General features: G+C 30.1%; 1 protein-coding gene across 1 annotated transcript in view; it reads left to right on the top strand.

Moving 5' to 3' along the window:
* LOC18589453 (calcium-transporting ATPase 10, plasma membrane-type) overlaps positions 16,606-26,807 on the top strand; it is a 35,221-nt gene continuing 25,019 nt past the window's right edge. The window contains exons 1-2 of the mRNA XM_018127329.1: positions 16,606-16,731; positions 25,718-25,797. The gene's annotated coding sequence lies outside the window, so the exon portion shown is untranslated. The remainder of the gene's footprint in view (positions 16,732-25,717; positions 25,798-26,807) is intronic.

Genomic DNA, 26,807 nt, shown 5'->3' on the forward strand with positions numbered 1-26,807 from the left:
GAAAAAGTTGTATAAAATCATTCAAATGCTTTGTACAAAACAATCACATTCCCAAAATGATTTTGAAATGCAGTTCACTCACCAGTATTGCTGAACCTCTAATCGACTCTAACCTCCACTAATGGTTCAAATGGGCAAGTGAGGCCTTGTTGGAACCTATACACACACAACATCACAGCCAATCCAATTTACATTAATATCACTCCAAAAGCTAGTTACTAATTCAAATTCTTCTAGTCATTCCTAATTGGCTTTCAACTATATCAAATGGCTACTCCTTGCACTACTCTAATCACACTAAAAATGAATAAACAACTCAACAATAAAACAACTTATAATCCCAATTACTAGCCATTATCAACAACTTAAAACCAAGCCTAGTTCATCACTCACCTTACGGTTTCTTTGTAGTTAAATTATCTTCCAATAGCTTCCAAACAATTGTGAAAAATCTCTCGTTCTCTCTCTAAACCTCCAACTAGTGAGAGAAAGTGTTGAACAAGGACTTTTTGAGGGTTTTAAAGTGAGAGAGTGAAAAAGCACAAGGGTTCTAGTCAAAAGGGCACAAAGGTATAAAAATTAGAGCTAGAGAGAAAAAGTTGTGAAAGTTTCATATCAAGCTTCCATGGAGGATGGAAGCAACATGAGATGGAAGAAGAAGAAGAAGAAGGAGCTACTAGAGAATGAAAAGCTGCTAGAAGAAAATGATATTTATAGCTCAAGCTTATCCATTCCACTTGAAATTACGAAAATGCCCTTAGCACATTAACTTGTTCTCCTTCAATCCTTGGTGCAATCTTTTTACTCTTTTGATACTAAAACAAGTCCATAATAGTCTAGACATGCTCGGGTTTAAGAAACTTAAAAATATTTACCCGAGATGAAAAATGATCATTTTGCCCTTATGGTGAAATTATTGAAACTTCTAATTTTCTTCGTGTTTTCATCATTACACATTATTTATTCGGTCTTATGCCTATCTAGACCTTAAAATATCATAAAACCTTCTTCTGGGAGCTTTTTAGAGGAAATGACAAAACTACCCCTAGCCCGTGTTATTGGGTCTATGCGTAGTTATGAGCCTATAGGGGTTGAGGTCTCACATTATGACTCTTGATGATCACAAGAATGAAGAAGATTATTTGAAATCAAGTTCACATAAAAAGGAATTATATACCTTGAGGGTGAATGTTCAAGCCACATAATCGGTGTCAAAAAGCAAATTGTGGACTTGAAAGCAAAAGAAGAAGATATGATATTTGAGGACAACTTAAAAAGTAAAGGTGAAGAAAGTCATGTTATCACTTCTATGGCCATTGACTTCATTGCAACAACCTCCAACAAAGGATAATCAAGTGTGAAGCCTCCAACTTTCAAGGTTGAGAATGACATATATTGGAAAAATAAAATGAAGTTATTTGTTCAAGTAAATGACTATGAAGTTTGAAAGATAATTGAAAATGGTTCACTCAAGTTAACCAAGAAAATGGGTGAATGGGACAAAAATGACTTAAAAGTACTAAAACTCAATGCCAAAGTCATGCACATCCTTTTTTCTGCACTTCGAGATAAAAAATACAACAAAGTCTTTGTGTGTGATAGCTTTAAAGAAATATTGGAAAAATTAGAAAAGTTGTATGGAGAAAAAAAGAATTAGAAAAAGAAGATTGTGAGAGCTATTGTTCAACAAGTGACAAGGAAACTAAAGAAGATGAGTCAAGTAAAATCCAATCCTCAAACAAAGAATGGAAGGTAAACTCTTCAACTTGTGGATTCTTTTCTTATTCATTTGGAGAATTGGAAGATGCTTTTAAAGATCTAACTTGTAAGTTTGAGAAAACAAATTTAAGACACAAAGAAAAGATTTCAAAATTTAGTGTTGAAAATGAGTTTTTGAGGAATGCAAAAATTGATATGCAAAATGAAAATAAAAGATTGAAAATAGATTTTAAATTTTTCTCAAAAGAGTCTTGATATTTTAGGAAAAGAAAATAAAAAATTGAAAAATGCCTTTGATACTTGCAAAAAGAAAATGATTAAGTAGGCACCAAAAATTAAATTCAAGAATAAATAAATTCTCACTTTTATTATTAAATGGATTCATAGAATACTTTATTGATTTATGCATGCATGTAAGAAATATCTACCTTATAGAGGTAAACAAGTATATATAGCAAAAAAGGACTTTGTGTGTTGAGACTAACAAGAAGGATCCAAAGAAACTTGATACTAAAAACAAATGAAAATGATTTTTGTAGGTACGCTAAAGCAAGGAAGAACAAAATCTTGAAGTTTAAATGTTCTCTAGACACGCAATGAAAATGGTGATTCATAAAGTGAACAAGCTTATTTCATGATAACTTGTTGATGATGAGATAAAGACAATGGTGATGGAATCTTGATGAATTGTCTAATATCTTGATGAGCAAAAAATTCAACAAGTTGAGGAAGAAACAAAAACTACTCATCCTAAAAAGGAGAAACTATGCAAGTCTTGAATACAAGAGAAATGCTCAAAGATTTGGCATGAAAAAACACTAGATGATACAACATATCAACAAGTGTGTCATCGAGGCTTAACAAAGATAAGCAAGGTGAGGTTCTTGATCAAAAGCTCTATAGGCCTACAACTAGTTCATTACTTTACTTAACCATAAGTAGACTAAACATAAGCCTTAGTTTAGAACGGATGGACATGCCCTAGATATATCTTTCTGCCTAATATTGTGATATGTTGATTATTAAAATGAAAGTGTGTGCTTAATTGTTGCATTCATATCCTTTCATGCATGAACGTCACCCAAGCCAAAAGAGCTATGTTGTTGAACTTATTCTATCTCTCAAAAAGGTACTTTGCACTTATTTTGAAATAAAGACTTTAAATTTTCAAAAGGTTCAAGTCATAAGTCTGATTCTCTAGAATCGATCTCTACTCACACAAGAATCGATTTTTCGAGAAACAGAATGCTTTTGATTGTTTTTCAAATACCTAGAATCAATCTCTCATCATATGAGAATCAATGTTTCAAAAATACAAAAAACCCTTAAAAGTTTTCAAAGTATAAGAATCAATCTTTTTCTATCACAAATCGATTCTAAGGATTTTAGAATGTTTTTTAATTATTTTCAAGTCAAAGAATCGATGTCTTATACTCTAAAAACCAATTCTTAAAGAATCGTGAGAACTTTACAGGAGTTAGGGCATAAGAATCGACCACAAAAACACCAAAAGTCAATTCCAAATCGTTAAAAAGAAAAAGCGTTTGAACTTCAAACTTTAAAACATGATTTTTCTTCATAAAAAATCCTACCAACAACCTTCAAACAACATAATTCTTCAAAATGCTTTCCCCAAAAACTTTGATTCCTAAAAAAGCAACCTTTGGGCATTGAAAAATTTGAATCTTTTCAACAAAATCTTCCAAATTTTGGATGATAAATAGGGGTTCTCATTGTCATCTGTCAAAACATAAAAACCCATTTTCTTGAGAAAGAAAGAGTCAGTTAAAAGTACAAAGAATTGATTCTCAAACTTTAGACTCTCAATTCTCTAACTCCAAATAGCCTTCAAAGTCAATTCTTGATACTCAAACCTCAGTCGATGGCTCGCAAACGATCAAGAAAGGAAAAGGGGAAGACGTCAATGAGCTCTTCAAAGGCTCAGAAAACTCAAACCCTTGATCCATTTGACATCAACTTCTCCAACAAAAATGAAAAGAAGAACTATGATGATATCTATTCCTCTAAAAACGTAGCTCATGGAAGAGTAGTTGATTTACACTAGTTTGAGATTGAATTCAACCTTTCGTATACTAAGAATCTTAGGGAGTTAAGGTGGTTTGATTACTTGATTATGAAAAGATTTGTATATGAAAAGTTAGTTAAGGTCTTTTATTCCAATGGTACCTCCATGTATCGAGGAGAAAATGATAAAGATATTATTGATCATGAAGACTCCTTCTTCACCATCTTACTGGAAAGAAGTTCATCATTACTCCCACACTACTACAAACATGTTGAAACTTAAACCTATTATCATAAATGCAATCACACACATCACTAAAAAGAATGTAATTTTTGAAACAGAGCTATCTATAGAGTTTTTGGTAGGTCCTATCACCACAACTAAATTTCCTAACAGTGCCTCTAAGCTAAGTTTAAAATATAGGATTTTACACTTGATAGTGACTCATAAAACATCAGACAATTTAGGTCTAAGCATGCAATTGTGACAGTTGAGGAGATGTGGTTCATACACCATATTAAAAGAAGAACACCAATTGATCTAGCATAATTCATCTTTAGGGATATGGGTTACTTAGCTAAAGGGTTAAGAAACAATTTGGTTTATGGAATGGCAGTATTTAAAATGATTGATCAATGAAGAGTTGAAACCTCAATTGACAAATCTGTAATGTAGAACAAAATTAACTTCTTGGACAAATGAGGTATGAGTATAATGCTTCCACAAATAGCTGGCTGAAGAAAACAGGGGAACCAAAAACACTACCTTCACTAAAGAAAATAAGGGTAGCAAAAGCACCATCTCTACAAGCTACAACTGCACCTCCTTAACCTTTAGTTGATCCTTCCTTAATGGTCAATCTAGCTTGCCAAGCACCATGTATATCAGAGAAAGCCTATATTACTTAAGTGGACAATCAACGGAAATTAGTTGAAAAAGGTATCAATACAATTAAGAAAAATATTGAAGAAATTATAGGTGCATATGCTCCAAAATATCAAAACATGTTTGATCATTGCTACTATTTAATCAACAAAGTAAATGCCACCATATTCAAGCTTAAAGAATTAATGGTATAACTTACAGACAATCAAAGGGAATTGGCTCACAACCAAGAGAAGTTGCATGATAGACTTGACAAACAAGCCTCTACCTTCATTATAAACCTTGATGATGAAAGCTTTGATAGTTCTGACTCTGAATAGCCACACCCCAATCACCAAAACCATAGCATTTGCATACATACTTATAGCATATTTTGTATTTGTTTAATCCATGTTGCTATGCTTGCTAACTTTTGTATATACTTTCTCTTATTTCTTACCATTTATTTTAAAAGCTTAATTAATTGTGCTATTAATCTTCTTACGTTTTTCCTTGAGCTTTAAAATTGTCTTCATGCTCTGTTTTCAAACTCTATAATTGAAGCTAGAAAAGTGAGAATTTCACTCATCAAAGTAAGTTTGATCTCATTTTGGTTGGTTTGATTAATTAATTTCAAGAAAGAAAGGCTTACTGCCCCTATCAGAGTTTTAAAGTTCCTATGGATTTTTAGTCAAGCATTTAAGTTGAGTTCAAGCTCATTATGACCTTTTTAAGAGCTATTAAGCTGAAAATGAGCTAAGTAAGTTAAGTTTACTCCCACTTAGCTCAATCTTGAAGCAAGTTAAATATATTAGCACAATTCTAAGAATTTTGACAATGATAGATCCATAAATTGTCGGTTCATTGAAAGAAGCTTACCAAGGAAAAGAGCAAGCTGAGAAAGAGGATAACTAAGTTGAGTTAAGGTAAGTGTGATTAAATGGCACACTAATGAGCTATTAAACTTAAGAGTGAATAGCTAAGTATAGCTATGTAAGTTGGGAATTGGGTTAAGAAGTAAAAAGACATAAAAAGGAGAGTGATCAAGTAAGTTAAATGAAATCATGGCAGTTATGAATTTTAAAATCCTAGGCAAAAACCCAGTTAGAAATATGATGGAGAATTAAGCACATTATTGATTTTTATTCTTTGACTGAATGATAGACTACCTTTGGAGCGCTAAGCCTTGTGGACAGGTTTAATCATTTGTGCTAGCTAACACATGGTATAGGCAAATGCCAAGTGAGTGATATTGCATCCAAATGGTTTTGGGAAAACATGAAATAAGATTTTGAGACTATGATAATATGTAAATGATTTTATAGAAAAGTGCAGGGAACGAGCTGTTTTAAAATGAATTCTATGATATTATGTGAACCCTAGGTTTGGGCGAATGTTTATACACATAAGTAAATGTGTTGAGATATGAACAGCTTATGATTGGATGCAATGTTTATGCACATAAGTATGCATTGAGCTATCAATGGTTTATGATTTGATGTGCACTAAGGGGCATGGTAGCTGAGCTACATGCCATTTGATATATAATGATTTATGACTAGATGCTATGTTATGTAGATATGATGTTATGTGTTATGTGCTATGAATGATATGTTATGTTTGATGATGCATTGGATAGCAGTAGTGGGACTGCAAATACCACTAAGATTATGTAGCCAAAAGTAGGGATTGAAAAATACCATTAGTCTACAAAAAGGTCAGAGTACGCAATTAAAATGAGGGTTAAAGTACCTTAAATGTGCATTTAGCCTTGGTGGGGTCTATAATACCACTAAAGATACATGCACGATGATTAAAGATAAGCATGCATTCTGTTATGAAATTGCAAGTGATGTATGTAACGTTTATGTATGTTACGGTGGGTAAAACCCAATTATTTTAAGGTTTATGTATGCTATGATGGATAAGACCCAATTGTTTTAAGGTTTATGTATGTTATGATGGGTAAGGTCAAATCCTTTTTAAGGTTTATGCACTGAAGTGGAGAGCCAAGAAAGGTAAATGGCAACTAAGGTTAATGTGCAGATGATAACTCTATGATATAGAGTTATTCGAACTTAATTTTGATAGTAATTTAGCTAAGTTCTCATAATAATGCATAAAAATTAGTAAGTTTTATTTAATCATTTTAAGTTAGTTAATTAGGTGAGTCAATCTAATCTTAGTTAAATTTGTGCTTAAATTGATGTTAATGTGCCTAAGATATGTTATTTCTGATTAATTTGTTGATTTTGTAGGTGTGCAATTAAATGGGTGAAAAGTTGTCAAGATAATTGTTCATGAGATGCAGACCTTCACTGCACATGTCTTGGTATTTCAACTATAACTTTCTCTACAAAACTCAAAATGTGGTGATTCTTAGACCATGGGAAAGATAAGAGAAAAAAATACAACTTTCATGTTTACTACTTCGACCAGTTTGGCCTGGAAAGTGGTCAAAATTCTTGTCATAATTGAAGCACTACAATAGTCCAAGATAGAGGAAGTGAGGCTGCGGCCTTAGAGGAGGTAGGCCACAGCACCCTGACATGAAATCAATGTTTTGTTCACTTTTAAATGGTCAAGGCCACAGCTTAAGAAGAGGTTGGCCGCGACACAACTGTTGTTGATTGGAAATCCTTGTTGATTCGGACTTCTTTCTTAACGCAAACTCGAATCCTATTTATGCAACCTATTAGATGTCTTTGAGAAGGACGAAAAACAAAAAATTTAGAGCTAAGATTCAGCTACAAAATCATTGAAGAAAAAGTCTCATTAGAGCTAAGAAGAAATTGAAGGATTTAAGAAAATTTAGAGATCAAGATTTCAACTCTTAGAGTTTCTTTATTTTTTTTTGTTTGGTTTCAATTATTAAACTTTATTTTATGATGATTTGTGACATTATGGAGAACTAATTTAGTTATCTAAAATTATGATTGAACTCAATATATGGTTTGAATTATTTATCTCTCTTTTGCTCATATTTGATGATTTTAAGTTGTTTATCTTATTCTATTCTTAATTCTTCTAATTTCCTTATCTCTAATTAGATGAAATTGGAAACCTAAGTTAAACCTTGACAAAGGAGATTTAGGGTAGATCTTGAATGGAATAGCGTACGATCGAATGGACTTAATTGATTAGGTGGTTTGATTTGTATTTAGGATAGACGTACACCTATAAGCCATACATAGCTAAAATTAAAGCATGAACTTAATGAATATTTCTTCAATTTAATTTACATAGGCATATAGTAAGTTAATTGGGAGAGATATTTTTATGAGAAACTCAATAGAGACTTGTAAATAATTTAGAACTCTGGGTTAGCAACTTAATCTATTGAAGTAAGCTAAGAGAGAGATACAATATTCAAATGAAGTATTGAAAGATAGCATAATCTTAAGTCTAATAGTTGATTGAATTTATAAAACAAATTTGCTAATTAATTTTAGATTATTTTGTTAAATTTAATTTTACTTTTTAATAATTTAAATTTGATTGTTTGAATAAGATTAAGGTGTGTCAATTTTAGTAATTAACAATAAGAATTAATTTAATTCACAATGGGATCGACACTCTACTTTTCACTATATTGCTTATTTAACGATGCATGCACTTACGTGGATAATTCGACAACAACGAAAAATTGATATTGGAAAGGCTTGGATAGTCCTCAAATGGATACATTTGCATAAGATCTCGTACATTAAATCAAAACATCAAGATAGGTTAGGTAAGATTGAAAAAACCTTCTAGGAAAATTGCCTAATTACTCTCTTAACATTTAAAAATGCATTAGTTGAAATTGTATATGAGTTACAAGCACGGCAAGAAACTAGAGTTTATGAATGACACCAATGGGCAAGTTTAAGGTTATACAAGTAAGTTTTATTCCCAAATGCATTCATGGATTTGCATAGGAAAACGTGCATGTCTTTAAGAAAATAAGCATGGTTTATAAAGTTTTTAAAGTTGTTGCTTATTCCCCTCTATATCCCTCATTAAGTAATTGTACTCACGTTTTCAAATATCATGTTTTGTACATTCGATGCTTCCCAAGATATAGACATGCGAAGGATTTGCATACATATTATGGTAGGCTCAATGACTAAGGAATTTAGTAGTATCTTCCGCACCTTAAAGTCACTCCACCGGTAGCTAGTCGTTTAATTATGTTATGTGACAAGCCATGTGGCCTTGTATGTACAAATGAATGTGGGTTATGGGAAATTAGTGAATTATCCAATACACATTGATGTAGCCATGTGTTGGTAAATGATAGATAAGTTAATAAAATACTAAATTTTAAGTAACGACAAATGTTTTTGGCGTAATGTAGAGCTTTGTCTGTATGTTTAAAAAAATGTTATGTATGTCAATTATGCCTTGTGAATCAATGTTAAAGGTTCTCATTATGGACTAAGGAATCAAGAAAGATAATGAATCTTATGTGGGCTTGGTGGATTACCTCCATCGCGTCCTCGTGCTAGTCATGGCCAAAAACAGGGTCATGACAGCAACCTTCACTCAACTTTGTAACAATAAATATAGTCTCAAAACACAAAAGATTTCTTTATAATTTTATATTTCAAAATATAAGATTTCTCTTTTTGTAAAATGGTATCAAAGCCATCTTAGACGCCGACAATCATCTTTCACACATCGATAGCTTCTGTTTCATGTGTTAATTGTCCATGTATAGACGTTTTCTACCATGCATTCTGCCACATCTGTATTTTGTATCATGTAGTATCTTCTGCACCTTAAAGTCACTCCAAGTATTCTATCACGTATTTTGACAAGTATTCTACCACGTTTTCTATCATGTATTTTACTATTTGTTTTATCACATTGATTTGCACTTTCATAAGGTCACTATTTCTCCTCATTTTCACTTCTTGGTTTCGATTTCAATCTTCATTTCTGTTAATTTTAATTGTGAGATGGAGAAATATAAAATTGTTAGGTCAATTGCAATTGTTTTGATAACAAGTAACCACAATCCATAGGTCTAGGGTATAAAAAGTTTTCTAATTCGATGCAAACATTGCTATATTGTCACTAGAAAACATCTTTCAGCCATTAGTCGGTTTCAAGACTTAGTTTCTAAATTCAAATTGGCATTTAACATACCACCTTGTATTTACCGGGATGTTAAAATAATTGTACAAATTCAGTGAAACAATTAGAATACAATATTATTTGTTGACTAGTTAACTAGTTAGATTACAATACTATTAATTTGTTAGAGTTAAACTATGAATAGTATTAGCCATGTGTGAATGTGTGTGTATTATATATATATATATATATATATATATTGTTAGCTTTAAAATTAATATAGTTTTGAAATGATAAAAATGATCAAAATTGGTTGAACTTATTTAAGTGATCCTTAGATATTTCTTGAAGTTATTGAACTCCCATACACATGTTTTTCAAATGCTTACAAGCTTAATTGATTTAGTTGTAGAAGTGTTTAACTTACTTGAATAAGTTGTATGACCTCCCTAACGTTTACTTTTAAGATGTTAAAGTGTTTGGTTTCCAAGATAAGTTCACAAAGCAAAGAGTTTACCTTAAAATATTCAAGAAAGATCAATATTCACAACACCAAGCTTGATTCAAAGTTGAGATAGAATGAAAAGATCATTTGTAAGCTTATATGTCACAACCACTGGTTTAAAATTGACTTTTGATCTTTGAAACTTGGTCCTACATGCACGAAAGAAGGAAAAAAGAAGAAAGCCTTGGGTTAAGGATCGACAATGCATCTTGAAACTCGATCCTAAGGTAGAAACCAAGAAAAATGGAAAAAAAAGCTTGAAGGATCAACATTGGACAAGCCAAACTCGATCCTAGAAGAAAAAGAGATGAAATTACACAAGTCTCGAAAAGAGGATCAACATACCCTTTAAAAACTCGATCCTACAAGCATAAATTTGAAGAAGGAAAAGCTCTGAAGCTCTAAAGGATCGACTCTCATAATCTCAAACTCGATCCTAGATATCTGTTAGACACAGATTCAAAATAAAAATGACTAGTTTTTTCTTTGAATCACCTATAATGGCTCTAAACTTTTTCCAAACATAAAAACGACTTCTCTAACACATTTTAAAAGAAAGAAGAATGGAGAAAAATATCATTTGATTAAGAATAAAAGCAAATGAAGAAAAAGAAGTAAAAGAGAGAGAAACCAAGCTAGAGCAAGTAAATTCAATTCTTCCACCAAGTCTTTAAGCTTTCTTCTACTATAATTTCATTGTACCTTCATTTCCATCCTTTTAATTATCTTTATCACTATCTTACTCTTCCAACTTTGTACCTATTTAGCAAAATCCACCTTTTAGAGGTACATATACTTTAATCTTGCAAGAGAGAAAAATACCTTAACCTCCAAAAGGTATTAGTATGGATTGTGCTTGAGCCCGTAAAAAGGCATTATAAAGCTTGTGCTTGCTCTTTTGAGAAAATATTGTAAAGGTTGTGCTTGCTCCTTTGAAAAAGTATTGTGTGGGTTGTGCTTAAGCTCATAAAAAGGCATTGTAAAGGTTATACTTGAGACTTAAAAAGGATTTTTCATAGTGGATTTGAAACTCCTTAGCTTGCTAAGGGAGACGATGTAGTCACCTATAAAGATGGTTGAACCTTTATAAATTATTTATACATTTTCTCTCTACCTTTTATTCTTTGAACTTGTGCATTTTACTTTGAAGAGTTTGAAAATTTGTTTACAACTTGATTACTCATTATTTTGTTTATCAAATGACTTTTGGCATGTTTTAAAGTGAAAACAAAATTTGAGAAACTTGTATTCAAGCTTGGCTTCGTCAAAAAGTTAAACTTGTGGCAACTTGATTTGTATTCAAACTTGATTTGTTTACAACTTGCTTATTCCTTTCTTACACCTCACTCTTCACATTTGAGGATTCTAATTTACCTTGAAAATTTTAAGAAATTAGTTTTTCATACTGTTTATTCATTAATTTATCCTTGGAACAATTTGATTGAAAAACACAAATTGAGAAAATTGCATTTATCTTTTCTTTAATGAAAAAGTTTTTAGATTGCCTTCATTAAAAGTTAATTTGTAAAAAAAAGTTTTTAGAAATCTGATTCACCCACCCCCTCTTGGATATTTCTGCTTTATTATTGAACCAACATTTCACACACACACACACACACACACACACATATATATATAATTCACTTCTATAATAATAAATATAACTTTAGAATATAAGAAATTTCTCTATAACTATATAATTTTGAAATGGTCAAAGTGACCCAGGATGTCCTTGTACTATAACATTTTGTTCAATTTAGTCTTTCTATCCAAAATTTCGTTAATTTAATCTCTATTTTTTGACATTGAGTGCAATTGGGTCCTTGTGAGCAACTTCATCTAAATTGGCTGTTAAAGACACTAATGTGGTGTTGACATGTCAGACAATGCTGACATGGCTTTAACATGTCAAATATATAAAAAAAATGAGTTAAAAAAATTGGACACGAGGCATTTTTGTACCATGTCATACGGACCAAATTATACCAAACAGAAAGTATAAGGACTAAATTAAAGAAATTTTAGAGGGACTAAATTGAACTCTATAGTACAAGAACTTCTTGGGTACGTTTACCATTTTTTGTTTCATGTTATATATGGGTATAGGTTGAAATGGTGTATGAAGTGAATGGAACATGAACATAATTTGGACAACTATCAAATGTAGTAATGTAATTCGTTTGTACTTGAACATAAACCAAATTTTTACACTTTTTGTTTACTAGTCCCAATGGAGTGCTAAAAGAGGGTAAATAGCACTAAAAAAAATTTGAAAGAAACTCTTAAGTTTGAAAAACTTTTGAATGATTTTGAAATGGAATGTTTAAAATTTGTTAAGGTTAAAAGACACCAAATAAAGAGAATGTCAAAAAAAATGGACAAAACATAAATGTTTATAGTGATTTAGTCCTCTTAACCTACATCCACTACCTTGATCTCCCAATCAAAGATTTTTCAACCCAACTTCACTAAACCAGTGAAATTAACAACTTCCACCGAGCTTTTACAAGATGAGCTTCTCACTTAAGCTTTAAGCCCTTACAAGATTCCTTGAGCTTAATCTACTCCTTAGAGTGCCTCGCACACTGCAAGTAAACAAGGAGTATAGAAAAGATAAAGTACAATTAATCACTTATTTGATCTAAGATGTACAAAGTTTAGCTCAATATACTTTTACAAAGATAGGAGTGAAACACACTTAAAAGAGAACTTCTTGACACTTGTTCACTCTAATCTTTCCCTTTAGTGGCTCTCTCATGTAGTTGTGGCTATTTAAAGCCTTTTTTATACATAAAGGATGAATTCTAGCCATTAGAGATAGTTTAAAAGAAATCTATCAGTTATTTTGTCCTTTAGTGGTTTTGTGAATCTGGTTAACTGGCTTGTTTAATCGATTAAAGTGAGCTTTAATCAATTAAAATCTTTCTGTCTATCTACCTGTTCTTCAAGTTAATTGATTAATCTAGGCTTTAACTGATTAAAACCTCTCTATTTCCTCTTTAATTAATTAATCTGATCTTTAATCAATTAAAAACTTCTTGAATTCAAAATTCTTCAAGTGGCACCCTTCAACGGTTTACTTAAATGTGAATCTTCACTTTGAGGCACTAAAATACCTTATGTTTGAATTTTAATCGATTAAACCCTATGGTTAATCGATTAATTCTGTTGTAGTATCTCTTCCAGTACCTTTTTAATTGATTAAACCTTGTGTTAAACGATTAGAATCTTTCTGTTTGTCTCAATGAGCCTTCTAGTGTCATTTTAATCAATTAATTCTTGTGTTAATCAATTAAAATCTTTCTCTCTGTCTCAATGTCTCTTCCAATGTTACTTTAATCGATTATTTCTTGTGTTAATCAATTAAAGTCTTCTCTAAAGTTTCGAATTTTTCCTTTTAGACGTGATTGATCAATTAAACTGAAATGTTAATTGATTAGACTTCACAAAATGTCCTCTAACTTGCTTGAAGCACTTTCTTTGGACTTAAGACTTATCTTAGGGCATTTAGGGTGTGAGATAAATAATAATATATCAATTTTACCCCTGCACATTCAAGCAACATAGTTAGACTTTAAGAATGTGGAATATTTTGCTATCATTAAAAATATATGAAGTCAACATTATTTCCCAGTATTAATGGGAAATTAATACAATGATATCATTTCATGATATATTTTTTCTTGGATTGCATAAATTTATAAACAAGATAAAAGATAGCAGGGTTTCATTTTACAAGCAAAAATTGCATCCAACTACATAAAACAGGGTTTCAAGATTTTTATACACTTCATTCACCATTTCAGTCTATAGAGAGGGCCAACATTCCGAACTTTTTCCTTTCTTCACCATGTTACCAAAAAATACAAACAGAAGAATAACCAAAGAAAAAATCACAGCAAACTTAAAAACATTATTTTATCCCTTTCTTTTTTTTTTCAGCATCTGTTGCACACTTCAATTTTTCTTGCAAAACTTCGTTTTGAACCCTGAACACATCAGTCTCATTTAAGCTTGCTAGAATTTCAGTTCTCTCCCTCAATACTCTATTTTCAGACATCAATGCTCAGTTTTCAAACTCTAGCTGCATGATCAACTCACGAGCATGTGGACTATCAATTGGACCATCATGCCAACTAAAAAATCAAAAACCACGAGCAATCTAAGAAATTGTAAAAAAAATAAACTCATCAACTTTTCACATAAAAAGCCCACATTATTTGAAATCCCAAAAATTACCTTGTAATTTGGACAACCATGGAACGCAATATTGTAATTGGTTTGCTCTTGAACTATATTGTTACATTTTTTGTTTCCCATTACAAATGAGAAGTTAATACAATGATGTCATTTCATGATATATTTTTTCTTGGATTGCATAAATTAGATCAACAAAACAAAAATTGCATTTCATGATATATTTTTTATACTACAAGCAAAAATTGCATTTAACTATAGTGTTTCATATTATAAGCAAAAATTGCATTCAACTACACAAAATAGGTTTTCAAGATTTCCATACAATTCATACTCCATTTTAGCCCATAGGGAGGACCACTATTCCCATATGTAATGTAAAACAAAAACAATAAAAGTATCTATTAAGTCCCTATACTATAGAGTTTTGTTCAATTTAATCCCTTTATCCAAAATTTCTTTAATTTAATCCTTGTACTATACTATTTGGTGTAATTTGGTCATTATGACATGACACTGGAAAGCAATGTAGCCAATTTTTTTAATCCAAATTTTTTTTTATATTTGATATGTTAGTGCCATGTTAGCATCTTTTGATATATCAACGTCTCTAACGATCAATTTAGACGGAATTATTCATAAAGACATAATTGCACACAATATCCAAATACAAGAATTATATTAACAAAATTTTGAATAAACAAATTAAATTGAACAAAATACTATTATACAAAGGCATTCTAAATACTTTGACCGTTTTGAAATATAAACTTTCTCTTTTTTAACAAAACTATTTGCAAGTATCATTAATCGGCCACAGTTATGGGATTATTTAATAGCAATAGATATTTTCCATATCTTTTATTTCTTTTTAACAGAGATATTTTCCACATGTTAGCCTTACAATCAAGTTTGCTAAACGTGTGTACATAAAATGACACCAATATTTTCGTATATGAATATAACAGTTATCTTTATCCTATTCCACATCATAAATACAATGTAGATATATTTTTTTAAGTAGAGAAAAAATTACACTATTTAATGTACCTATTGAAATAATTAAATGTAATTAATTTAGTCTTTTGGTGTCAAAATTAAAATTTTCCTTTGATTAGAGAACACATGTCAACAAAACAAAGCATTCACATAAGACTATTTCCTCTTTTGTCGAATGTTTTGACTTTTACATATTTTTATTAAATTAGATGAATTCATAAAATGTTTTGAACTCTACAACCATAATATATTTAATAATTATGTCTATCTATAACATTATTCTTATAGTAATCTTAATATAACTAATGATATCCATGGAAAAAAATCCAATTTTAAACATTTGTATAATTATCTACTAGCATGTACACAAATATATATTATTCCAAAACAAATTCTTTATCAACAAACAACTTGATTAGAATAAATAAACACAATGATCTCCAATGCGATCTTAATGGTCAAAATCTCAATATTTTTCTATGGAAGCTTCAACTTCAAATCTGGAAAAAAAAGATTGAAGTTTATAATGGGATGCGTGATATGTACCTTTAATTCACATCCAATGAACTCTCATATATATATATAACTTTGACATAAAAATTAGTAACTTTTTTAATCATTTAATATTTTTTTTCAATTTATATCTTATTAATTTAACCTTTGGATTTCAGGTTTTGTTCATTTTGACCATATATGTTAGTTTCAAGTTAATTCAACATGTCTAATTATTTGTTTGTTAGTAGTAAAATTTCGACCGTTTAATATATATTAAAAAGGATAAAATTTTGGTGTGGTTGATGTTGGATTGATTTGAAAATTTTATTTTCATGATAGATAAGTTATTAAATTCATTTGTTAATTTGTTAAAATGTTAGTTATACCAAAATTTATAAAAGAATGTAACAATTACTAATTGTTTCACTAGTTTACACGAGTATAATTATATATATATAAGGAAATTCTAACAAGAAAAAAAGAAAAGTGGAATTGTTATTTGCAATAAAAAGTTGGTAAGAAAAAGAAAATAATTATAATAATGTGGCAAGGATAGAAAAGTCTCAAGTTGTCTTTGTCAAAGTAGACAGATTAAGATACAAGGAAAACTGCACTTCAACTGTTTAGCTATTGGATGACGACGGACCACTACGAGTGCTTAGGGAAGAAGTAATTCCTATTATTATGTAGTCTTCTACCTCTAGTTGCCAAGCCAATTCTTATTTTTGTTAAAGTTCTCATCCAAAAGCTTTTTCAAGTAATACTAGTAATAATACACATATGTCTTCCTTTTCTCCAATAAGAGGAGGCAGCTGATTCCGTCGATCACTGGTGGAAGACTTTTGCCTGCAAGTTTCTCAACAAGGTAAGTATCTTCGACCACTGGAATCGACATGCATGGAAAAAAAGATCACTTTCTTATATATTATTATGAAGATCATCGTGATTTCCTGTCTGCCTTGGGCACATATATAATCTTTATTCCCCGCTACACACGCCTTTTAGAAAAGCAAAAGATTTGGTTCACACCTCCATTGCTTCTTGAGTGGGTTTTGAGATATGCTGTTTTTATCTTGGAAATGTGCGTTGTTTCTCTTTTTGCTTGATTATTAGTTTTATTTTATTTTTTTTGCTTTGAATGAGGATTCAGGTGGGTGATTAGATTTGGATTTAACGTGTCATTATTAAAGTTTAAAGGTCAAGCAAAAAGACTTTAATGCTAATACAAATCCTTGAGTTGGAGTAACAAGCACTGCAACTAGAGGGGGACAGAATCGATAAATGTCAAGTATTGACTTTCATAGTGAACCGACTACAGCTCCATTGCGTGTGGACCGGGCTACCTTTCTCTCTTCTTTTCTTTAATTTTCTTCGGAGTTGAAGGTTAGTCGGTTAATGCTGGCCTGGCAACGTGTGGGAGGTTGGAGAAGCTTGATTTGGTTGTTACCGACGTCGAATCCAACGTTGTCAGAGTCAGAATCTTGTAGGGGCCGAAGACACCTCGATGTGATAGGTTAAGTCTGACTATGGTATTGTCGGCAGATGCATCTCGATCACTATCTAAATTAGGAGCAACAAGAAGATGTGAAAAAACCAAAAAAAAAACAAAATTTAAGAAGAATATTGGAGCTTTTGTCGACCGCTTCCCTTCTTTCTAAAAATTTATTTATTTCGCGGAATGATTGTTGTTTTGGAATGATCAGTCTTGGAAAAAGTCTAAATAGTTACTGTCAAAGGCAGATTCAGTAGTAATAGTTGTTTCTAACTGTGGAGGAATAGATAAAAAATATTTATTAGATAAAATTATCCTTAAACAAATTTAGAAATCATCATCCTATACAATATGAAACCTTCTTCATTTTTCGCATTTTTTCTCTCTCTACCCATCTTCTGTCTCTCTCTCTCTCTCTTTCTAAATTCCCTCCGTCACCACAGGACAGCAAAGGGCAACTGACAGTGACAGTAAACCACTGCCAGATCCGACAACGAAGAGTGATAGATGCGACGCTCCATTACACCAGTTGTATCCCTAGTGGTCGGTCGGTTTGAGATGAAAGAAAAGAAAATACATGAAAATCCTATAATGGAAAACTAAAAACAAAAATTAAAAATTAATATTTTAAAATTTAAAATTAAATTAAAATTTTAATTATAAATCATTAATATTTTAATATTTTCAAAATAAAAATAAAGAATATAAGAGATTCTATTTAATACATTAATGGTGTATATTTTTTATATACTGTCAAGTTATGAGATAATGTCATTTCATCTAAAATAAATATAATTTTTAAATAAACATAAAAATAAATATTTCTAATTTTTTTAAAAAAATAAAAATACTTTTTTAAACTAACAAAAACTAATTTTTAATCTTTGTCCAACTCTCTCTCACCAAATCTCATCTTTTTCTCTGCTTTTCTGTCCATTATCACTAATAAAAACCTAAATCTAGTGATTGCTACTAAAATTAAACTCAAACTCTATTAAAACTTGAATAGAAAAGCCGATGTTTATAACCGTTCATAATCAACCTAGTAAATTTTAATTGGTAACTCTTAATTTTCACATTGGAATATATTTAGTAAAACAAAGCAAATACAAAATGTATTGAAACATTGAGACTTGATGTTGTTATTTAGTCGAAAGATAAAAGAGTCATCAAAAAATCAACAAACAAAATTGATCCAAAATTAAAAATAAAAAATAAAGTAAAACTAATTAAAATTCATTTTCAAAGATAAAACCGAAAGAACTGAAGTTGAACTGAAGTCATTGTCCCGTAAATACTACATCTAAATTATCAACTATCTAGTAAAGACACCAAAAGAACCAAAGTCAAAGTAAGCTTAACCATTTAATAGTTGTTAACTTTTCATAATTTTCTTTCCATTGAAAATTAATCATTAGTTTTTGTTGTTGATTTTTCTGATGATTCTTTTATCTTTCTGTTAGACAACAGTATCAACTCTCAATGTAGCACTTTCACAACATTTTGTATCACTTTTCCTTTACAAAATCTATTCCAATGAGAAAATTAAGGGTAACCAATTCAAATTTATGAATTAATTATGAACAATTACAACACCAGCTTTTTCTTTCAAGTTTTGATACAGTTTGAGTTTAATTATAACCACAATCACTATATTTAAGTTTTTATTGTTGATAATGGACAAAAAATGAGAGACGAAGAAGATGAGATTGGGTGAGAGAGAGTTAAAAAGAGATAAAAAAATATTTTTATCTTTTTTAAAAAAATTGATAATATTTATTTTTAAGTCCTTCAAAGAATTATATTTATTTTTTAATGAAGTGGCACTATCTCATGGCTTGACGGTGTACAAAAACTAGACACTGTCAGTGCATCAAATATAATCTCTAATTATAAATTATTAACATTTTAAATAAACTATAAATTATTAATATTTAAAAAATAAACTAAAATAAACAATCATATTTAATTTTAAATAAAAATTATTAATATTTTTAATAAATTATGAAATTAAATATTTTAAATTTAAAAATTTATCTATTATAATAAAGGATATTTTTTACTTTTTATCACTTATTCATTTACTATTCCAAAGCTATTTTTACCTATCAAATATTGGAATAAGTCATAATAAAAATTTTTATACTACTTCATTCCATGAACCAAACTATTTAATAATTATTCTTACTTTTTTCTATTCTCACAGAATAACCATTTTATTATTCATCTATTTAATTTCACAAACCAAACATCCTGTTAAGGAAAAGAATGGATTCGCCATAAAAACAGAATTATAGTTAAAAGATTGCAAAATTCATTATATTTAAAATTTATTGAAAATATATCGATATGTTCCTTCAACTTCCAGTTCAAACATAAGAGAATTAAATTTTGATATGCATAAAAGCATGTGAGGTGGGTGTTGTGATTATCAATTTTTTTACTTTAATTTCATTTCTTGTCATTTATTTTTATTCTATTCTTCACAAATTTAATTAATCTTCATGTTGAAAAATTTTAAGAATCCTAATGCTTAGGTGGATCAAATTGTTGGTCCCAAATAAATGTGTTAGAAGGGGGTTAATAACACTTTTTAGCTCTCACTAAGCTTGATTTTTAATTGGGGGCAAGTTGAAAGTCAATAATTAGAAGTTCAATGCAAGATGAAGGAATGATTTAAGAAAAAATGAAAATGAAAACTAAAACAAAGGAGACAATACACAAATATTTATAGTAGTTCGGTCAAAGACCTACATCCACTACCTTGATTATTCAATCAAGGATTTTTCAAACAAAATCACCAAAATGGTGGAATTCCCAAGCTCCCACTAAGCTTTTATAATGACTTTTCATAGGCTCAGCCACAACCTTTAACAATGGTTTTTCCCGATATCAACCAAAACCCAAAACTAACTTTTCTAAGGCTAAGTTATAACCTATACACTTAATCAAGCTAACCCAAGGTTGAATGAACCCCTTAGAGTGGCTCGCTCACTCTAAGTATTTAAGGAGAAAAGAAATAAGGATGTACCTATGATCACTAACATGATCTGAATGATACAAAGTAAAGTGTTTATCTCAATTACAAAGATTGGAGTGAAGTGCAAAAAGAATACAGAGAATTTCTTGTTGTTTTTGAGCTCTTTTTGATCTTGAAAGCCTTTAATCTTGTTCTTAGCCGTTGTGAAGGGTTTTTATACTTGAAGAATCAACTCTAATGGCTATTTGACAGTTTCTAACTGTTGGAAAATAGTTTGGAGACAGTTCTAGCCGTTATTTTCTCTTCTAACATTAAATTCAAATTTTCTGACAGAATGCTCTTAGTCGATTAAGTCGTCTCTGTTTCTGAACTCAGTTTCTGACAGTAAACTCTTAGTCGACTAACTAAACTTCTTAACTATGATGTAAACTTCTTAACTAACTATGCTCTTGTTTAAAATCTAGTGGTCCAAAATGGTGTAAAGGATGAAAGAGAAAGAATAGAGAAAAAAAGAGCAAAAAAAAGGCTAACAATAGAGAGAGAAAGAAAGCGTTTAACCATTTAGGGAAATGCTTTGGGAGTTTAGGCTTTTAAACTAGTGTGAAAAGTCCATTTTACCCCTATTCTTTCAAATTAGTAACATAAGCATCAGTACTTTTGGAGTAAGTATCGATACTTTTGTTATGGGTTTACAAATATTGATACTTTATGAACAAGTATCGGTACTTGTTCATCAAGATGCATTTCTGGGTTTCAAGTATCAATACCTCATGAACAAGTATCAATACTTTTGATCCATAATGTAGTTTTTAAAACTAAAACAAGCCTTTTGACCATTTCTAGGTCTCATTTTTCAGGTAAACTCATTTGGTTATCAAAATGTACATTTTCTAAGTTGTAAATGTTCAAAATATCATAAAGGAAACATAATTTTCCTTGTTCACTAAGCTAAGTTACAATTTTAACCTTAAGTTAAAATTGGGGTTTCACATAAACAAAGTTTCCTTATTTGTTCTGTATTCTTTGGGGTGCTCAGTGTTTACCATTCTTCCTTGTGCTATGGGTTCCTTGCTCACCTTCATTTTGAAATAATTAGCCGATCTGAAAAAAGCTTGTCGCCTCTACCTTAATTTATCGCCCATCAATGATTTTTCCGTTGCCATCTCTTATCGCAACTTACATCTCTAACACAAAGCAATGCTTGAAAATGGAAAAGTCACTAACCTTGTTTTGTCTCTCCTTTAGGGTGTTAGATGAAAACATCTGTCACTGCCCATAAAGGTTGAAAATGTTCTTTAGTGCATCCCATGCAACCTTAAGGTTGAGATTGTCCATGAAAACCATGAACAAAATACTTTCCACTCATCTTCCTAACTTCTCCATTCAGGTTCCTGTCCATAGTACCACTAGTTTTCTTTGTAGTCCCTCCAACGATAATAGGTCGAGAGATTCGTTGTCCTTTTTGTCCCTTCCTCATGACTTGCTAATAAGAATTTTTTATCTTAAAGGTGATAATAACCCTCTATTCATAACTCTTCTTTACTAGTTTTTTGTTTGGAACCTCACATAGATTAGCTTTTACGTTCCTGTCTTTTTTTAGGAATACTTTAGATTATACTTTAGTAGTATTTAACCTAAATAGGGATGTCAACAAGTAACGTGTCTGTTATTTTTTAAATACCTGAACCTAAATCGTATTAAATTATAAAATACTTGAACCCCACAATTACTAGTATAAAATTTACAAATATTACCCAAACTCTTACCCTAATATCCTAAAACTACGTTAAATACTTAAACCTATTAAATACTCGTTTAGGGTTAAAGACAAAAATAATTAATCAATTATATATATAATTCCTTTTCATATAATATCAAAAAATGGATTTGGTTAAATTGGCAAGATTATTGGTTGTTTAAAAGCATAGTCAAGGTTCAATACCTTTTAAAAACATACAATATATTTTACATATATTTATTTATAAACAGGTCCAGGTATCGGATGTCCCAAGGGTGATACTTGTACTTTAACTCGAAGTCAAGGTGGATAGTAAAATTATTATTCAAATCAATCTTAATACGAATATAGGGTATCTGAATCCTATATAATCGGGTTGAATACCTGCAGGTACCCGATTAAAGGGTACCTGTTGCCATCGCTAAATCTAAATTAAAACTTAAGGAAAGTAACTCAGTTTGAACTAAAACTCTATTAATTATTTAAACTTCAAATTTACATTTATAATAAAATCAATTTTCATCTAGCAAAACTTTATACAAGCCCATTTTTTTTGTCCATTATAAATTATAAACAATGATAGATCCAAACATTTAACATTAAGGAGGTCCAAATTAAAATTTCATAATTATAAAATATTTCATGACTTTTTGATTAATTTAATTTCTTAAGGTGTGTTTGATACACCATTGAAAATTCTCAAACCATTAAAAATGAAAATTTTCAGTTGTTTAATTTTTTGAATGCCTTTGATAATTCATTTTAGAAACCACTTAAATGGAAGATTTTCAATAACAAAGTGTTGAAACTCTTAGCTACTTAATTATTCAATCTTTTTTTATTTAAAGAAAAAATTGTCATTTAATTACATTAACCTTATAATTTCTTTCCTATTTAATTATTTATTTTTCCATTTTTACTTTTACTAATGTAAAAATACATAGAAGAAATTCAACAAAACATCTATTTAGTAATTAATTTTCAATAGAATACCAAACAATTTTTTCAGAAAAAAATCTAACAATTTCTTTCAGAACTAAAAACAGTACTTGATTTTGACTATTGAAATTTTTTGATAAATTTTTAGTCTGTCGAATAGAAGTTTAGAAAAAAATACTAGCAAGAAACAACATATATACTCAAAAAAAATATAAATATTTAAATAATCAATTCATTTAATTAAGTGTTGAACCAAATAAAATATGCTACCTAATAATTTCCTTAAAAAAATTTTAAGCAACCTTAGTTTAGAAAATAATATTATTTTAAGTATAAATAAGTTAAATTTACTAATTATCTTAAGGTGGCATTTGGTATGTTATGATCCTTAATATTGATATTCAGGTCATTTATACTCACCGTGATTAGATCATATTTGGTAGTAACTTGAAAATTTTACAAGGTATAAATGATATTAAATCACTGAGAACGTTTAAATCGTTTTCTTAAAAAAATTATCTAAATTTCATTTCAAAGGATGAGAAAGTTTTATTTATGAGAGAGAATAATCTTTAAAATCATTTTTTTGACAAATTTGCGTTTATAACGGCACATACAAAAGCACATTTTCTTAAAAATGTATGTTTTTATAAACGAACCTCCACTTTTTAATTAGTTCAATTACTAAGCAATCTATTTAACAACTTTTTGACCTTTGGGAGCCATTAATATATATTTGGATTAGTTGTTTCATAGAGAATTATATATCCTGGTTAAAATTAGTTCATGTCTGCAAGTATCCAATAGTTTTCTCAATCAGAAATGTAGCAAACCTCGTTCAAGAAGCAAACTGGGTTGTCTTCATTGACACGTGCACATATCCCAAAAACATGAAGGAAATTTGGTAGAGGATAAGGGGGGAAATTTGGTAGTCCATGGATGGAGAGTGTTGGTTGTTACCCCTAAGTTTATACCTTACTTGAAAGCTGAAGCTACATAAAGCTATAGCTTAGAGAATATAATTAATATGACTAAACTCTACAATAGTTGATCAACTTCATACTCAGGTAGTTTCTCTTATTTTCATGATTGCTTTAGTTCTTGTCTTGACAACCGAATTATTCCACTGATTTATCGATTAATCATATATACTTACTTTTTGCTCTTTAATACAAATACCCAATCTTTTCTAAAGCTAAGTTTACTAATGTAGGAGTTTTTGTTGGACACTTCACTGCTCATGTGAAAGCGAAAAAGGAGAATATGTATTTTGCTAATATTAAAAACTATATAGAGCCAACACGACTCAATCCTCTTTCTTTAGGTAAGACTGCGACACGAAAGCAAATCCTCTGCCGTCTTCTCATGCCTCCTTAATTTCTTGCCAAACCTCCAAATTAATACCACCACGTATCCTCTTATAACTAATTATGGTAACCTTTCTTTAATTTTGTCATCTATCAGAAATTACGTCGAATTTGCAACGAGGATTCGTTAACTAATAGTTAGACTATAATATAATTATGGAGGTGACGAGTTTGGTGTTCCTAACCAACTAGCTTGGTGAAATGATCAGTAAATTTATAAAATAAAAAATATATAAATGTCATATAACCTTCCTATTTCTTTATGTAACTTTGTTCCTATACGAAAGTGGCGGTGGTATTATTTGGAAGGTAAGGCAGGAGATGGGGAGATATTTTGCATTCAGTTGGCATGCAGCACAAAATAAAGTTGTTGTTGGTATATCTAATTCTAGCTACGTTTTGCTTTGGATGAAAAGATGAAAGAAAACGTTGGGTGGAATATGCAGGGCTACAGAGTTTACGCCATCTTTAAGACTGGAATCAAATAAAAGAAGGAAAGTGTTTGGGGTTATAAAAAAAGAGGAAATCAAAGAATTCGAAGACTAAAATAAAGTTCTTTGGTTGAAAAATCAGCGAGTTCAATTGTCTTCACTGTGGTACAGATGTAAAGTGCATAAAAAAGTATAGAATCATCTTGTCTGGAAGCCAGGCCTGCAGACTGCAGTGCCCATTGTTTTTGTCCTCCCCTCAATATCTTGATTTCCAGATATGCCCATAACCTTCTGGGAATCTTATTCTTGTTTGATATACGCGCAAGAGTGATATTGGTGTGGACTATCTAACTTCAAATCATACAGGCTTTGTATCTTCTTCTTTTCCTCTCTTTTCTCATATATCCATAAGCTTATGGCTGCATTAGCCAGGTCTTTATATATTCATAAGCTTCTGGAAGCATTAGCCAGGTCTTTATATACTTTTACGTAAACATTCATTGAATTTGAGTTACATAAAGCGACACATATAGCTGTATGACTCTCTCTTTGTTCCATAAACCTTGGCTTTCCCTCACCAAAATTCTCAGCTTAATTACAAGTTTTCAACTCCTAGTAGGTACATATTTGCTTCAATTATTTATATTTTTTTCTTTTTCAATTATATTATTATTATGAAATCTGCCACCAGTCTTCTCATTAATGAGCATATTAACCTTACTTGATCATAAATACAAAATATATGGAATATTTACATTAATTGTACATGATGCTGCATGCGACGTGCGAATCCTAAAGGAGAATATATATATATATATATACGCAGGATTTGTTACTAAAAGAGAGATATCATCATAGAATATGGCACCGCATCTCATTTACCTGATTTTCTTGATTGATGCAGAGTGCAGAGGCTAGGAGCTAGACCCTTTGATTCTTTTCTCATCAGCTGTACCTTGTTTTCGGAGTCTCTGCATTTTCCAGGTATGTATCTCCATCTATTCATCCTTTGCTATGTTATTAGCTTGCGACCATTTATTTTACAAAAATTAATATTCTGTTTGGTAAGAAGGAAAGAAAATGGAAGGAATGTAAAAGGGGAAAACATGAAAGAATTAAAATTTGTTTTGCTTTTCCAGATTTTGGTGCAAGGGATAGAAAAATGGAGGAAAAAAAGGACTTGAGAGTAAAATTATAAATAAACTCGTTGATTTAAGTTGATAGATGAATACATGAATGATTAATTACATAAAACAAAATAAATAAATATTATTTTGCTCATTTTGAATGTGTGTAAATGTATTTTTATTGATTTTATTCTTTTCATTTCAAAATTATATCCACTTTCATTTTAACACTTACAACTCTTTCTATATTTGATACTAATTTTTAATAATTTCTTTTACTTTTTGAAATAAAAATTGAAAATTTTCAGTGTTAACAACAAAGTTTAAAACATATTAAAAACTCTAATGTCAAAGCGTTTTTCTTAGTGAAATATGGATATCCAATATGAAACAAAAAGAACAAAAATAACTAATATTTTGATATAAAAATAATTTTTTTAATTTTCGTTGAAAACCTTAAAGCTTTTTAAATTTTAAATATATTATAAAAGTTGATAAGATATCAACTTTAATTTAAAATTTTAATTGTTATTCTCTTTTTTCTACATCCGCACCCGTTCCATCACTATCCTCATCAAACACATAACGCTCTGCTATTGGTTTCAATCTCGCAACCTTTCCAGCACGTAGCAAATCCTATAATTCCCTTACACCAACCTCAGTACAGTAATCTCATTTTTGCCAGACAAAGCCCAACTCAAGGATATTATTAGATTAATAAATAATATATTTTATTTAATTTTAATTTAAAATATAATTAAAAATATTAAATTAAATATTATTATTATTATTATATATTCATAGGCAGACAATAAGATTGAGGTTGGACTCAAGTGTAGGTTTTCAATGTGTCAAGAGAACCTGGTT

Source organism: Theobroma cacao, chromosome 9, assembly GCF_000208745.1.
Source record: "Theobroma cacao cultivar B97-61/B2 chromosome 9, Criollo_cocoa_genome_V2, whole genome shotgun sequence".
NCBI classification, from domain to species: domain Eukaryota; kingdom Viridiplantae; phylum Streptophyta; class Magnoliopsida; order Malvales; family Malvaceae; genus Theobroma; species Theobroma cacao.